This window comes from Periplaneta americana, chromosome 11 (genome assembly GCF_040183065.1).
Source record: "Periplaneta americana isolate PAMFEO1 chromosome 11, P.americana_PAMFEO1_priV1, whole genome shotgun sequence".
NCBI classification, from domain to species: domain Eukaryota; kingdom Metazoa; phylum Arthropoda; class Insecta; order Blattodea; family Blattidae; genus Periplaneta; species Periplaneta americana.
Genome location: NC_091127.1, coordinates 57,508,992 through 57,525,442, shown reverse-complemented (window position 1 = coordinate 57,525,442; position 16,451 = coordinate 57,508,992). Strand labels below are relative to the sequence as shown.

The following is a 16,451-nucleotide window of genomic DNA, read 5'->3' as shown; positions in this document are numbered from 1 at the left end:
ACAATATGAAAAAATACTGGATAAACATTATGGATATTTAGCTCTATGTAAAATTTGTTACAATTTCAAATGAGGAAATTTATAATAATGATACAGATTTTGAGATATATGATGCTTGTGTAAAATATTTCAAATATGTCCTCATTGTTTCTGAAGAAGTGGAACGAGGTTTTTCTAGATGTAAGGCTGTGTTTTCTAGTAACAGGTAGTCATTCTCCTTTGAAAATTTGAAAATGTAAGCTGTTATTCACTGCAACAATATCAGCGTATTCCGAATCTCACCGGTCCGGTGGCATCAATGACGTCACGTTGCAACGAAAATAAGGAACAAAACTGCTGGAAGAATCGATGCTGTCATGGCGACTGTGTAAGTGGTTATCTGTGCTACGCTAGCAAAATTTTGCGAAATTTCCGTACTGCCCATCTCGTTCAAATAAAAGAGATGATAAACAACTTATTTTTTGAACCGGTAGTAATAACTAGTCGGTTGACATGTTCGCTCATAAGCCATTAACATATTGTTTTTACGTTGTGCTCATTACAAACAATACAGCAGAACACACCGCCATGACACAACAGTGCACGATTTCATTCGTCTGCTAATTCCCGCCCTATACAAGAACCAATCAGATTCACTGATGACGGCTGATGGAGACTGCCACCACCTCTGCAAGTTGATGGCACCGGTGCGACACCGGTGGAGCATCAATGACGTCATCGGTGGAATTCGGAACACCGTGATGCCATCGGATTGCTCACCGGTGAGATTCGGAATACGCTCTATATGAAATGAAAAATTATGTAAAACAAAAACGTAATACACGATACTAACATAGTGAAATAATAAGGCTGATACTTGTCAATGTTCTATTAGGTGCATTTTCTACAGACAGAAAATAAAATGTATTTGAAACAGTGCAGTTTTTCTTTAACAAAGAAATTAATGTCTTTAAATTTTCCTTTAGCAGATAGTTGTGTTTCAAAGTCAAAGGAGTGGCTTTCAACCACCAAATGTTGAGGACTAACTTACCGTGATGATAAGCATGAGTTCAAACGAACGAAAGACACTGCATTAATTCACCCCAACTCTGAGACGTACTCAAAGTCAGAGGCGCACGAAGCGTAATGGTGGCATAACGGCATATATTTCTTAGGCCTATTCATAACAAAAATTTAACTGCAGAAAATTTGGATGACCCATTTGAAACATTACTATAAAGTCGTCAATGTTCCACAATGTATAATCACAGTCTACTATATAAAGTCGCGAAGCTCAATATGTAGTAAAAATGCAAACATGGGTAGTTGCCCACCACTAGGATCGCTACTATCGCCTCATCATCGCAGATCTCTCTCCTAGCAGACGACAAAGTATGTTACACTTTCGTTGTCGTGTTCTTTTGGAAAAATTAACACCTTCCTTCCATTATTGAAATATTAAATGCATAAAGTTAATTTATTATTTTAATGAAGTATATTAAATTCCACCATAAACTCGAAGATACCTGCAAGAAATAGGTTAATATTATTTTTGTTTGTGCAAAACGAACTGAAATTTACTATAATCGCTTCACTCATTCAAGATTATAGCGATAATTAACTATGAAACCAATAAATATTAATTTGCATTTCCCTTTACAGCAATAATAATGGAAATATGAATTAATGAAGTAACTTACGTGTACCGGTACTTGTAGTGTAGGCTTACGTAGTTAACAAAGTGGGATGAGGTTAAGCAATAATAATCACACCAGAATTGGAAATAAAACGTGATCAATAAATTTTATTGTAACAGACTTTTTCTACGCCTCTAGTAAAGTAACAAATAAAAATAACAACAAAATTAACAGCTATAATTAAAAACATATCCTTTGAAAAAAAAAAGTAGGCCTAAACAATAATAATCCCACCAGAATTGAAAATAAAACGTGATCAATAAATTTCATTAAAACAAACTTAATTTTTCTATATCTCTAGTAAAATATTAGGCAATGGTAAACTTTAGCGGTCCCTGCTTAGGTCGTTCTTGCATGCATGAAAGTACAACGGGATTCAACAACCAATAACGAACATTTCACAAGCATCAATGTGAAATACGCAACGAGCTAGCACTCGATGGAAATACGACACAGTCCAAAGTCGACCGCGGACAGTCTATTGTTTCTAGTTGCTAACCGCTTGGAGCGCTTTATCACGAGATTTGCAAAAAATCACCTCAAACTTCGCGACTGTATATAGTAGACTGTGGTATAACATTTACATTTACACGCAATTCTGATATTTAAAGAAGTTTAATAATCAGTTCTCTCATGTGTACCTATATGTTAAACATACACTTTGTATGTCCATGGTAATTGCAAATATTACCTAGAAATAATTTAACAACCGGTTCGTCTGAACCGGCCGAATATCACCACTACACGAAACCTGAATTTTAAAATAACGACATTAAGACACGTATGATCCTTCAACAACACATCTACGTCTTCAAAATTAAATGATTGAACAACAGATATTTGACATAATACTGTATGATGAATTAGTATATTACTATATAGTTAATAAATTATAAATAGAACTATAACAACACATTACAATAATAATAATAATAATAATAATAATAATAAAAATATACTTAGAACTGTAGTAAATCATGGTCTGAAGTACATAAAAAAAACAAACTACTTAAATGAATAGTGTATTAGAAAATGCAACAAATATCATTTACATAATTTATGCAATACAGATTATCTAACTGAAGCTAAACGAGCTTAATAAATCTACATTGATGGGACAAGTCATTTTGAATAACATATGTTTAAATTATGTACAATAGTAGATGTTTTTATGATTTTAAATTAATTATAACTATGTATTTTACTATTTTAATAATTGAGGGTAGCACAATAATTAAGTGTACTATAATTATAATACGTTTTACTTTAGATTCTCGTTTGATTTAATTGTTAATCATTCATTTGTATTCGCTAAATATCATTACACATGTTCAATATGTACTACATTTAGATATTTTAAATCATGCCTGATGATGCCAAGTGGCGAAAACGTTCGCAATATATGATACAGAATACAATAACAAATTATTATATGCCATAATATTTGTTTTATAAAACTTTAATAAATCATTTTCACGGAAATATATATTTAATTAATCAAGTAAAAACCTTATGACTAGGGACCGCATTCTGTTCCAGAGCGTACGGAGATAGGGTTAATTCTTCAAAAAAGCAATAGTTTAACCTTTAGAATTAGATGTAACTATACACATCTACATTTTGATCTTACTATTATTATCATTTTCATTATTATTATTATTATTATTATTATTATTATTATTACATTGTTTTCTGTACTAATGTTATTTATATATTGCTATGTATTTTTATATTGGTTGAATGGAAGAGAAAGCCTTATGGACTTATGTTAATATGTTAAAATAACCAACTTGTGATCCATAAATTACATTATCATCAACATAATGGTTATATAATACATTTCATTTTGTAGTTCTGCTTTTATCTGTGTTTTCATTGTGTAATGTAGGCCTATAACAGCTTGTGTTGTCTGGTTGAGGGAACGTATGGGACGAAATATTACTGTAGATGTTATTTAGATTAAATTCGTCATGAGTCAAAATTGTATATCAATTGTACATCTGTAATTTAATTGTATATGCAATAATTGTGACCCGGTGAGCGAAAAGGAACCTAAAGCCGTAAAAGAAAATTTTACAGGAGAACAAAATAACGAATTTGTGGTGTAAAAACTGAATTTCTATGTTTTGACATCTTGCGCTACCTGTAGCTTTTTTTTACATACTAAACTACGACATAGTTTTACACAGTGCTTCTTAAACACCGAAATCTTTCTTAAAGTTGCTAATAAAACAAATGAAAACTTTAATTGCATTTTTCTCGAGAAGTACATAACGTAATATCAATATTCAATAAGTAATATATTAAAAACTATAGCACCTAGAACCATGAATTTTTTTAATGCTCCGTATTTCATCCTCTTCTTGAAACAGCAAAAGAAAAATCCGACTTTACGTCCCATTTCCTGCAACTAGTCACAATTAGTCTATACATTAAATGTTAAATTGTGTTTGGTTATAAAGATGGTGTGTTATTGGTACTTACTTTGATGTTTACGTGTTCCTCCGTTTATCGTTCAACTCTGACTATTTTGTTGGTTGGTTAGCGAGTCTATTTACGTTGACGTCCTTGAAGAAACTGACATTTACTAAAGCTCCTTCGTTTTTTAAACTGACACAGTCAGCGTATATAGATGACGCAATATTGCACTGGATTATTAAATTTTCATTTTACATCTAGAGATGTACCTGAATAATGCATATATAATCGACGGGTATGAAGAAGTGGTGATACTATATTTGCAGACCTAGAAAAGACATTTGACAGAGTGGATTGGAATAAACTGATAAGGCTCCTAAAGAAAATTGGCGTGAATTGGAAGGAGAGGAGACTGTTCAGTAACCTTTACATGTAACAACGAGTCAAAGTCAGGATAGGAGAAGAAATGTCACAAGGAAGCGAAGTAGGAGTACGTCAAGGATGCACTACCCTGTTAAACATCTACTTGGAGGATTTAGTAAAGAACTGTTTTCAGAACATGGGAGAAGTGATAGTAGAGGGAAGCAGAATAAGGTGCATGAGATTTTCTGATAATATGGCGTTGTTAACAGAAGAGAAAATAATACTAAGGGATATGCTACTGGAGCTATGTAAATGACAGCTGTGAGCAGTATGGAATGAAGATAAATGCCAACAAGACGAAGACCATGGCTATAGGAAGAAAAGTAAAGAAAGTAAACTTACGAATTCTAAATCAGGCAGTAGAGCAAGAGGACAGCTTCAAATACCTGGGGTGTACTATAAGCAGTTACATGAACTGCTGCCAGCAAGTCAAACGGAGAATAGCAATGGCAAAAGAAGCTTTTCATAGAAAAAAGGAGCATCTTCTGCGGACCTCTGGAGAAAGAAAGGAAGAGACTAGGAAGTATTTTGTGTGGAGTGTAGCATTATATGGGGCAGAAAATGGATATTACGACTAGAAGCATTTGAAATGTGGCTATGGAGAAGGATGGAGCGTGTGAAATGGACAGACAGAATAAGAAACGAAGCTGTTTTAGAAAGAGTGGATGAAGAGAAAATGATGTTGAAACTGATCGGAAAGAGGAAAAGAAATTTGCCTGGTCACTGGTTGAGAAGAAACTGTCTTCTGAAGGATGCAGTGGAAGGAATGGTGAACGGAAGAAGAGTTCGGGGCAGAAGAAGATATCAGATGTTAGATGACATTAAGATTAATGGATCATATGCCAAGACAGGAATGAGAAAAATTTGTATCTGTTCCCAATGTTCTGGGATAACGTTATGGTATATAAAATAATTAAAACAAGTAATGCCTATTTCAGGAAGCGAGACTATCATATTGAACGAAATGCCATTTAAATCCGCCGCCGATATAAAATGTTATTTTCTTGACTATTACACTCTTACTACGTCATACTACTTTTGACAAATAAAACGGTAAGAAAGGACGTATTTCAACCAATCATGGCTGCTTATCGCACAATTTTATCGCGTCCCTAGCATTTGTTTAATTTTATCGCGTCCCTAGCATTTGTTTCTTTGTTTGCCAACATTTGAAACTGCGCTGGTCTGGACATCAAATATATGTATAATTACAAACCACTCCAGTCGATGCACAGCAGTTTCAAATATGACTCGCATTGGCATTCAAGAACAAGAATTAATAAAAATCACTGATCATACCTATGCATCTTCTGAAATCCGATTTACAAATAAATGAAGAGCACCATTCGGAAATCCTGAATAAGTTGAATACACCATGTAGGCCTAAATCAACGAGTTCCACTTCTATTACGCACACGTCCAATATAACATCAATTGAACCACCAACCACATTCAAATTTGAAAATTGTACACTCAATAATTATTCCTTTTAAAATTATTCATTCGGAAATTCTGAATAAGTTGAATACACCACGTACGCCTAAATCAACGAGTTCCACTTCTATTACGCACATGTCCAATATAACATCAATTGAACCACCAACCACATTCAAATTTGAAAATTGTACATTCAATAATTATTCCTTTTAAAATTATTCACGTTTATTTTTTATGTCATCGTCGTTAATTAAAACTTTTCTAACACTTGTGTATATTAGTTAGGTTATGTTATAGCTTCTGCTATATGATATTATGGATAGTCACGTATCAGAGATTGTTTAATATTAAGATTTATTGAAAATCATCTGTCAAGTGACGTTGATTACTGGGATTCGGATAATTGAAGTGGAATGAAACTGTCTTAATAAAAATGAAACTGAATCAACAAATCCTTCTTGACTAGTAACATTGCCATCGTGTATAGATCTCGACGAGAAGGCATTGTTCACTACTGCCATCTAGCATGCATCTTGCATAATATCTGTAATGTTGAGATGGTATAAAAAACATTTGAAGACAGTCGTATTTTCGTAAGTCAATTAATATTTTATAGTATTGGAGTACTTCGTTACTTCTAATCTTTATATACTTTCTTCTAATCGTGTAATAGTCAATTAAATCCCACTCGAGTTTTGATTTTCTCTAGATAAATCAAAACGTCTAGTGAGAGTACTGTTGATAAAACTAACTGTACTTCCGAAATTCGCTGGGAAAATTCTCCAACTTGATTATATTTTTAAAGCCAATATCTATCTCATTTTCTGCTAAATCAGAAGTCAAGGGTTTAAAAAAAAATCATATTTCAACTTTTGGGGAATTCGAGACGTTTCTATCTGCTTTGCTACTGAACCGTCTAATTTTGTTCCAAAATTGTTTGTTAGAAGTAGAAGGGTTTAGGGATCTGCACATTTCATTCCATGCTCTCTTTTGAACTTCTGTAAAATACGCTTCGTATCTGCAATTTGCCGTTTTTTCGGCCCAAGAAAAATTAACTAAACAATTCATTTGTTTATATTTCTTCAGAGCCAATTAACGTTTTGCAACTGCTTCAAAACAAATAGCTGTCCACCAAGAAGGTTTATTGCCAATACACGGTGATCTAGTTATAACTCTAAACGGATGAAAAATATCTAAATACAAATTAATTGAACTATAAAAGTCTAGATAGGAATTGATTCCATTGTGAATGTCTAATCCCATCATCCTATCACTGATAAAATTCCGAAAGAACACCGTATTAAAGTGTGAAATATTACATCTATATTTTTTTGACGACTTTTCCACTTGGATGCGAATGGATAGTGTTAAAGTGATGAGAAAATGATCACTACCAAGAATATCCGGAAATGTTTTTTTTATTGGGTTATTTTACGACGCTGTATCAACATATAGGTTATTTAGCGTCTGAATAATATGAAGGTGATAATGCCGGTGAAATGAGTCCGGGGTCCAGCACCGAAAGTTACCAAGCATTTGCTCGTATTGGGTTGAGGGAAAACCCCGGAAAAAAACCTCAACCAGGTAATTTGCCCCGACCGGGATTCGAACCCGGGCCACCTGGTTTCGCGGCCAGACGCGCTGACCGTTACTCCACAGGTGTGAACAGGAAATGTTTGCCGACAAAAGTCCGATAATAAGGGTGGAGAGGTAAAAGTTAAATCGGGAGTCGTATTCTGTTGGTGGAATTGACCTTACCGAGTAGAGTAGCTTACCTGGATCATTGACGCATATAAAATCTGTCAAATCGAAAATGGGATTATAGAAATTAATCACATTTAAATTAGTGTCCCTAGGAGGAGCGATATTGAAGTCTCCTCACATTACTTTTCTAGTATATTTATGGAGTTGAAAAATGGATTGATATATTTGTAAATTTTGAAAACGGCCATCTGGGTCAGGGATGCAGGACTGGGGAAGAGAGGGGTGGAAGCATGGGGAAAGAGTTTGTTCTCCCGTCCACAATCCTCGGCTTGCAATGACGTATCTGTGACGTTTCGTTAGCACACTGAATTCTTATCTCTTCTCCTCTACCATGTCCAATTTCGCGAGGGTTGAAAGGAAGGGATGTGTTACGTGTTCCGGTTTGTGACGTATGCCATAATTATAGCAGAGTTTTGCATCCCTGATCTGGGTTATATATAGCAGCCAAAGATACTGTAAATTATTAAGATTCCAAAGGATATATTGTAAATTATGCCGGGTATTATCGTCAGAATAAAATACATTTTCGACTGTGATGTCATTGCGAATCCAACTTCTAATTCCCTCTCTATGGTCAGATCGGTTTTTTTTTTGTATGTTTTAAAGCCAGAAAGTTTGTGAAATGAAGATAACGAAGACCTCGATTCAAGAATTACTATAATATTATGACATTAAATAGGCTAGTTACTGGGTCATACCACGAAAATATCAATCTCAGTGTCCATTTTCGAAACTATTCAAACTGCATCATGTGATATATCTATGAAATCCTCAAACTCTCTACTTTTCGGGTATGAATATCGTTTTTGCATGGGAAAATAGATATTGAAGTAAATTTTAAGAGTTGTAGTGGAAGTAATGTATATTGAGAAAGTTAATAGGCCTAAGGTTATTTGATCATATAATAGTTACGAATTATAATTTAATAACGGGAACAAGTTTATAAGGAACTTAAAAACTGTCCTTGTCATTAGAGCGCCAGTTTGATTCGAAAATCTTATGCACTTCAATTTCAGTCGTTGATATCTAAGGGTTAGGCTACTCTACTGTGTCATGTCCGGAACGAAATTGACGTTTTTTTCTCTATAGAAAGTTAACCGTTGGATTTTTTCTTTAAGCTTCATTTCTTCTTAGAAAATGTAATGTGTCATCAAAAACTATATATGCGATCTTTTCGACTTTTTTTTTTTTCATTTAAGAGTACTTTTTGTGAATTCAAAGTGCGTCATATTCGAGACGAAAATTCTACATTGATTTTCGAGATAGAGTAATTATGTCGTACTTCCGTATTTATTTAAATGAAATAATATAAATAGGATCATGTTAATGCTCTAATAATAGCACACTTCTCACCTTCCCTTACCCACCGCATGTTCATTCAAGGTATGCAGTGTTCAAGTAAATAAAGCAGGGTCAATAGTGGACTGGCTTGCTTCCAGAAACGAATAAACAGATTAAAAGAAACTTGCATTTAAACAGGAATGGGAGGAGAAATATTTTGTTGGGAGTCAATTACACATCCAAATGCGTAATATTTAAACTGGGTACCTACCAAATAGCGGAAAAATAAATCAAATTAAAGGAAACTGGAAAACAAACGAACCAATATACGGTATATTAAAATAAATTAAACTGAACTTTGTCTTATTTTAGTCCACTGTCCGTCTTCAAGCACTGAAACATTGAACATTTTTAGCCTAATTATGGCCGTGTCGATACATATGTTAATTCGAAAGAATAGCTCTTTAAAGATGAAAAACAGTAAAGGTAGCAAGAACTGGTATATTTATGCAAGGCCATAAAATATTGAAAAAGTTGCTGCTCGAGTTTATTACTCACCGGTTTGTAACAAAATAACAGTCATTACATTTAAGGAAAATTCGTAAGTCTGCTGATGGTGGAAACCCACGTAGATACAAGTAGATTTCGCGGAAAACTACACAATACAATACCAAAATGAGGTGCAAAGTGCGCACTAGTGTCAGGATCAAATTTGAATTTTCAAAGTCGTGGTGTGGCTAAATGATAGACAGTAAATTATGCCATACTGTCGGATTATTTATCTTATGACAAGCTTGCAGTTCTTTGTTCACTGACTATACAATCACAGACCTTGAATTCAAAATAATAAACAGACATTAAAACATTTAATGTCTTCTCACATGCAAACATTCTCACGAGGGCAGGTAAAATAGTTATTTTTTTTTCTTTCATCATGCTAATAATGCCAAAACAAGTGCCTGTACAAATTTTGGCAACTCAATCGCAACTACGAGGCCGTCCAGAAAATAATTGAGAAAATTACTTTCTGGGGCCATTTACAGAAGGAAAACACAATTACATGGAAAGATTTATTGGGACATACAGCAATTGTGGCACTATTTTTTCAACATATTCCCAACAAGAATCTACCCATAGACATCTACAGTACAGAGAGGTGCAGATAGCTGCCACACATTGGTTCCGATCCCATGCGGCAGACTCCAACACAAGGATACAAAAATTGATCCCATAGTACAGTCATGTCAATTGATGTCCATAGGAGCAAGCGCGCGCTTTAGAGCTCAGGAGAACCTGAGCGCTTTACAGCGGAAAGGAAAGAGACAGACGAAAGAGGTAGTATATACCGCTTGGTCGAGCTATATACAGGGATGGCCAGCACTGATTTAATAGATAAAAGGAAGAGAACTTATTAAACTGTATCCATGTTAATTTTTAGATTTGTCTGAGAAGTATAAGTACATTATAAGAATCTAAGTTTTAATTTTAATGTTCATTTTTCACAAGTTTGATTTTTTTGTTCAAAAGAAATATTTTCTCAACTTTTGTTTATAGAAAAGCGAAATTTTCAGGTATAGGCCTATTTATTTAGTAGCCTTGCAGAATGTTTTCGTAAATCTAATATACCGTAAATACGTATTATTGAAGGTAGTGTATTGAAAATTTTGAAAATATTCGCATGGAAATTGTTTGTAAGGAAATGAATTAACAAAGCAACTATTGTTACATCATAAGCAAAAGATACGTGCCCATGTGTTGTAAAAATGTCAGCTGTATAGCTTCAGCACATTTCGAGAAAATAATTAAATATTCTGGTGATAGGAAGTTGCTCACCAATATCACCTTAAAACCATAATGTGATAAGATTTTTGTTATGGAATATTAGTTACACTTAAAACATATACAGCACCTCGGTAACTTTGCTTTGTACTGTAATATTGTTTTGATTAGTTTACTGATTAATTTTATAGGGTTAAAGATACCATCAATATCAATTCCAACTTATCATGTCATACTCAATCTCTTTTTTTTATATATATATTTTTTTTTTTTTGAGATATCACTTTCTTTATGAATGGTGTGCTTCATCCATTTAGTAGAGTATAGTTGTACTGCTACGGAATTTATGTGAATATTCCTTCTTAACTCTTTATTATGTTATTAACATTTAAAACATAACTGCAATATTAAGAAACTGGTATTAGTACTTTTGTTTTACAGACAATATATATAATATCAAACAGAAAGAAGCCATATAAAAATAACAACATAAAATTTCATGTTCCGTTTGAAGTTTGTGCACTACTGTTTTCTTAATCCAACAGGCTGCTTATTCATATACACAACCCTTCCTCTTTCCATACTTAGCGCTTGATGCCCGCGCACGACATCAAGGTCAGAAAAATGCTTTTGCTTTGACATCACTGCCATAGTAACTTATGACAAATATCTCAATTCCAATGGGGAACGTACATGGTGAAAAATAGCGTAATTAATGTATCTGTTTTAATAAATCTTTCCATGAAATTGTGCTTTCTTTCTGTAAACGACCCCAGGGAAAATCACTTTCTGGACAGCCTTGTAATTGCGTTCCAGTGGCAAACATTTGTATAAGCACTTGTTTTGACATTATTAACATGGTGGAAGAAAAAATTCAACTTTTTTATGTACCCCCACGAGAATGTTTGCTTGGCAGATGGAGCTGCCTCGCAATATTAAAACAGCGCGGTTCAATTTCATGTACGAATATTTGAAAACCATAAACTATACGCACATTATTGACTATACATGGAGCTTTTTAGTGGTCATCGTAAGGGTGCTGTAGACGGATTGGGAGAACGGCGAAGAGGCTTACAAACTACCTTTGTTTTGAAGACGCATGCGCTAGACATGCGTCATCAGAAACCAAAGGGATAAATATTACTCTTATCACCGAGGGAGACGACAACGGCAATGCAACTGACACTTTACTCGCTGTGGGAAAGAGTGAGACGAATACTGTTCTCCAACCAGGAGATTAACCGTGAAAGGAATGTGCTTACTATTGCGTCATCTATTGGAGCGAAGTAGATGAATGATATTACCGTTATAACGTCAGTTTAAAAAACATGCGCTCTCCTGCATATGTTATTTCCTGTATGGAGGGATTAAAAGACCAGGAGATTAACAGTGATATAATTTTGTAACTAGGGTAGTATAAGTATGTGTGTATCAGTGTTAGCGTTTGTGCTGTGAGAGATAGTCAATGGAGATGCATGTACCCACGTGTGTGACATCAATATTCTTTCACAACATTGCCCCGCTGCGTCTCATTCCCCTGAGACTTTCTCGTGGTTGGAGTACAGTACCTTACACATATGAACTACATCATATTGAGTCTATAGGAATAAGTCATAAGAGGTGTTGTACTGTATAAACCAATCTCTCAATGCAAAAACGTGAATATCTAATATTTGAAGTAATGTTAAGTAGCAATGATTACTAGAGGAAAAAAATTCGCTCTGGCGATATGTTACCGTAACAGATATATTCTGTAGGACCAAAAATTAATCTCTACGTAGAATGTTAAGTAGGTTAATATTTATAAAATGAACTTAAAACAATTCGCGTTATATCTTAATATATAAAGACAAAGGAGAGAGAGAGAGAGAGAGTGCATGTGTGTGTCTATACAAATCTACACGCTTTGACCGATATTTGCCAAAGTTTGTACATTTAACCTTCATAACCAGAAGAAAAATATAGGCTACATCAGGGCTGGGCACATTACGTAATTCTGAGAAATGAGCGCTGTGTGCTTTAAAGAGCGGGTCTTGCGAGCGCTGTGACGTATGCATACTGTACGTCATTCAGTGTCGGTGCAGTGGTGACTCTGCAGTATGATGGCGAACTTTGAAGACGGAGCTTCCGCTCATACATTAAAGCGACCCGCTACTCCCAATGCGTTTAATGTATCATGGGAGGAGGAGTTCTTTTTCGTAGAGAGTAGTGGATTAGCAAAGTGTTTAATTTGGCATAAAACACTCCAACTGATTAAGAAGTTCAATATCCAACGGCATTATTCTTTACAACATGCTACTGAATATGACAAATATGTTGGTAATGAACGCCAAAAATGAATACAACTTAAAGAAAATGTTTCTCAGGTACATTATATTAGATAATCTATTTGATATTTACATTGCATTATAAGTTATTATACATTTAGTAATATATAATTTTAAATTATACAAGTATTTTGATACATCATATATCATATTATATATCATGAACTGTAATATACTATACTATGATATATCATAATATTTGTATAATTTAAAATTATATATTACTAAATGTACTATAATAACTTATAATGCAATATAAATATCGAATAAATACTCTAATATAATGTACCTGAGAAACATTTTCTTTAAGTTGTATTAATTTATGATCATATCATATCATATCATATCATATCATATCATATATCATATCATATCATATCATATCATATCATATCATATCATATCATATCATATCATATCATATCATATCATATCATATCATATCATACCATATCATATCATATCATATCATATCATATCATATCATATCATATCATATCATCATATATTATATTAAATTACATTATATTATATTATATTATATTATATTATATTATATTATATTATATTATATTATATTATATTATATTATATTATATTATATATTTTGTATTAACAGGATGACAATAATGCACTTAGTGAATCGGCTATGAAAATTAGCTACAAAATTTTCCACGAAATTGCAAAGGAATTGAAAACATTCAACGAAGGTGAATTCATCAAGCGATGTTTAATTATATTGGTGGATGAACTCTGTCCACAGCAAGTAGGGGAAGTGGAAGCCATACGCCTGTCTCGTAGAACCGTGGTGAGGAGATTGCAGTATGTGCGTATGGGTTATGTAAATAAGCCTAATGATTTGTATGTGCATAGGACGAAGTTTATTCCATTAAATTAATAAGAGAGTTATAAAGTCTGTACTGTACAATGGATTGATGTAATATCCTTATAAACTATTATGTACTGACAGACTGAATGACTAGAACAACCGTGGCTCTTGTTATATTAATGCAGGGAAGGTAGCTGTAATGTGAGTCCGCCACTGCGTGAGCGTTCTGCTCCGGCTTACCTTGCGGAGCGAGAGCAGCTCTGGCCGGATAAATGGAGCTGCTCTCATGCCCGGCCCTGGGCTACATTAAAATTGGACAAATGGACGTTAAATTAATTAAAAATATAAAAAAATAAATACGATCAAACATTCATGTATAATATTAAAATCCAATCTTCTACAGTCAATTGAGCCGTTCAGAGCAAAAGTGGTGTAGGCCTAAGTCAAAAACGGGTAATGAGGGTTGAAGTAAACATTCTGTAAAACACAGCGCAAAGTAGCAATTAATATTAGATTTATTTAAACTATTAATAGTCAGTGGATAGCACGAAGGACATATTAATTGTTACTTTGCGCTGTATTTTACAGAATTTTTACTTTAAATCTCATTATCCAATTTTGACTTACACCACTTCTGCTCTGAACGGCTCAATTATTGTTCTTTATTATTGTCTGTTGTATTGAACATCGACTTTCACGAGGCCGTGAAAAAATAACATGAAATTAACCTATAGCAAGAAGGCCAAAATCTAGTCAATTATTCATGCAATAAGTATCTTTATGCTCGACCATGCCGAAATGTAGTAATTATACACCTGGTAGCAGTTCTTCAATGCATGTCATTAAAGTACACCTACTCATTAAAGTACAGGTGTTCAGTCAATAACAAGTCAGCTTACAGGTGTTCAGCCAATGACAAGTTAGCTTTGTACCGTTATAAAACCGCAAAGTATCGATTATTCTCGGATATACAATCGAAAGAGAATTAGCGAAAAGTCACGGAGGCTGGAAATCCAATACTGTAGCAGAAGGTTATGTTCTGTTACTATAATAATTAGAGTTAATTGTAAATAATATTCAAATAAATTCAATTTGTCATCTCGTTTTTCAATTCTAAATCAATTTTCAGGTTAAATCAGAGTAATGTTCATCTTATTCTGTGCCAAGGTCAATGAAATTCGGCCTCGGAAAAATCAATACTTTCGCGTCTGCGCACATCTCACAATTCAGGTCAGTTCGCACATAACCATAATTTTGAATACTGTAAATTTTATTTAACTCAACAATGTAATTTTATTCTTCCAACAGTAGCTCTTCACTTTTTATACAGCAACACAGTGTTCGTTATTGCACTTCACTGACGACAATGACAATTTACTTGGACTATTACGAACAACAATGAACTGTTAATCTTAACTAATATTTACAAAGCACTATTTACAAATCAGAACTGTCAGTTCTCAGTTCACAGTTCCTCTAGCTCAGTCACTCGAGTTCACAGTATCTCGAACCACAGACCTTCAGAGACAGTCCACTGTACTCGAACTCAGGTCCCTCCAACTGCGGTCCACTGCACTCGAACTCAGGTCCCTCCAACTGCGCTCCACTGCACTCGAACTCAGGCCTTCGGACGCTGACACAGTTGCGGACGCACACTCGAGTCGAACTCCGGTACACAAGACTGGCTTGCTTGCTCTAGCTTACTCACTGAATGGCTGAATAAACTGAAAAAAAAACTACTCAAGTTCGCTCGCGTTTCTTCTTTTATAGCAAAATCATAGTTGCGAGAAATTTCTACGGGTGTGTAGAGATAGCTCTCTCGAATTATCTCGACGCTGCTGCTTCGACGGACTCCTCTAGAAGATTCGGGAGGGTCCGTCCCCCCTTCACTCCGCAAGCAGCTGCGCGCGCGATCTCCCTCGCCGCGTAGGCCCTTTCCCCTCTCTTCTCTCCGCCGCGCGCCGTCCCTCAGTGCTCCGTGGAGCCCGCGCGATCTGCTCTCTTGCGGGACGCTGGTCGTGAGTTCGAATCTCACGTCGCTGTCACAATACTTTCAAGTTAGAAATATGGTCGAGCATAAAAAGTCGTATGAAACTTGCCTATAATAGTAATTAAGACGCTCGTATGAAAATTATGAAACTCGCTTGCGCTCGTTTCATAAACAATCATACTTGCGTCTTAATTACTACCGTTATAGGCTCGTTGCATAATGTACTATTATGCAGTCCAGGACCGTATTATGAGTTTCTCGATACAGTTGTACATAATGAGAAGGCTGTGTTATATCCAACTGAATTCTTTAATTCTTTGAAACCACAAGGATTGCCACTACTTAATTTAATACTTAATATTGAATCACCCATAGTACTATTGCGAAATATTGACCCAACAAGTCAGCATTGGCAGCGTAGTTGGTATAGCGCTGGCCTGCTATATTCGAGATTGCGGGTTCGATCCCGGCCCAGGTCGATGGCATTTAAGTGTGTTTAAATGCGACAGGCTCATGTCAGTAGATTT

At 34.7% G+C, this 16,451-nt stretch overlaps 1 protein-coding gene across 2 annotated transcripts in view; it reads right to left on the bottom strand.

Moving 5' to 3' along the window:
- LOC138709035 (protein peste-like) overlaps positions 1–4,241 on the bottom strand; it is a 40,797-nt gene extending 36,556 nt beyond the window's left edge. For both annotated transcript variants that reach the window (XM_069839513.1, XM_069839514.1), the window contains exon 1: positions 4,161–4,241. The gene's annotated coding sequence lies outside the window, so the exon portion shown is untranslated. The remainder of the gene's footprint in view (positions 1–4,160) is intronic.
- Positions 4,242–16,451: the final 12,210 nt, after the last annotated feature.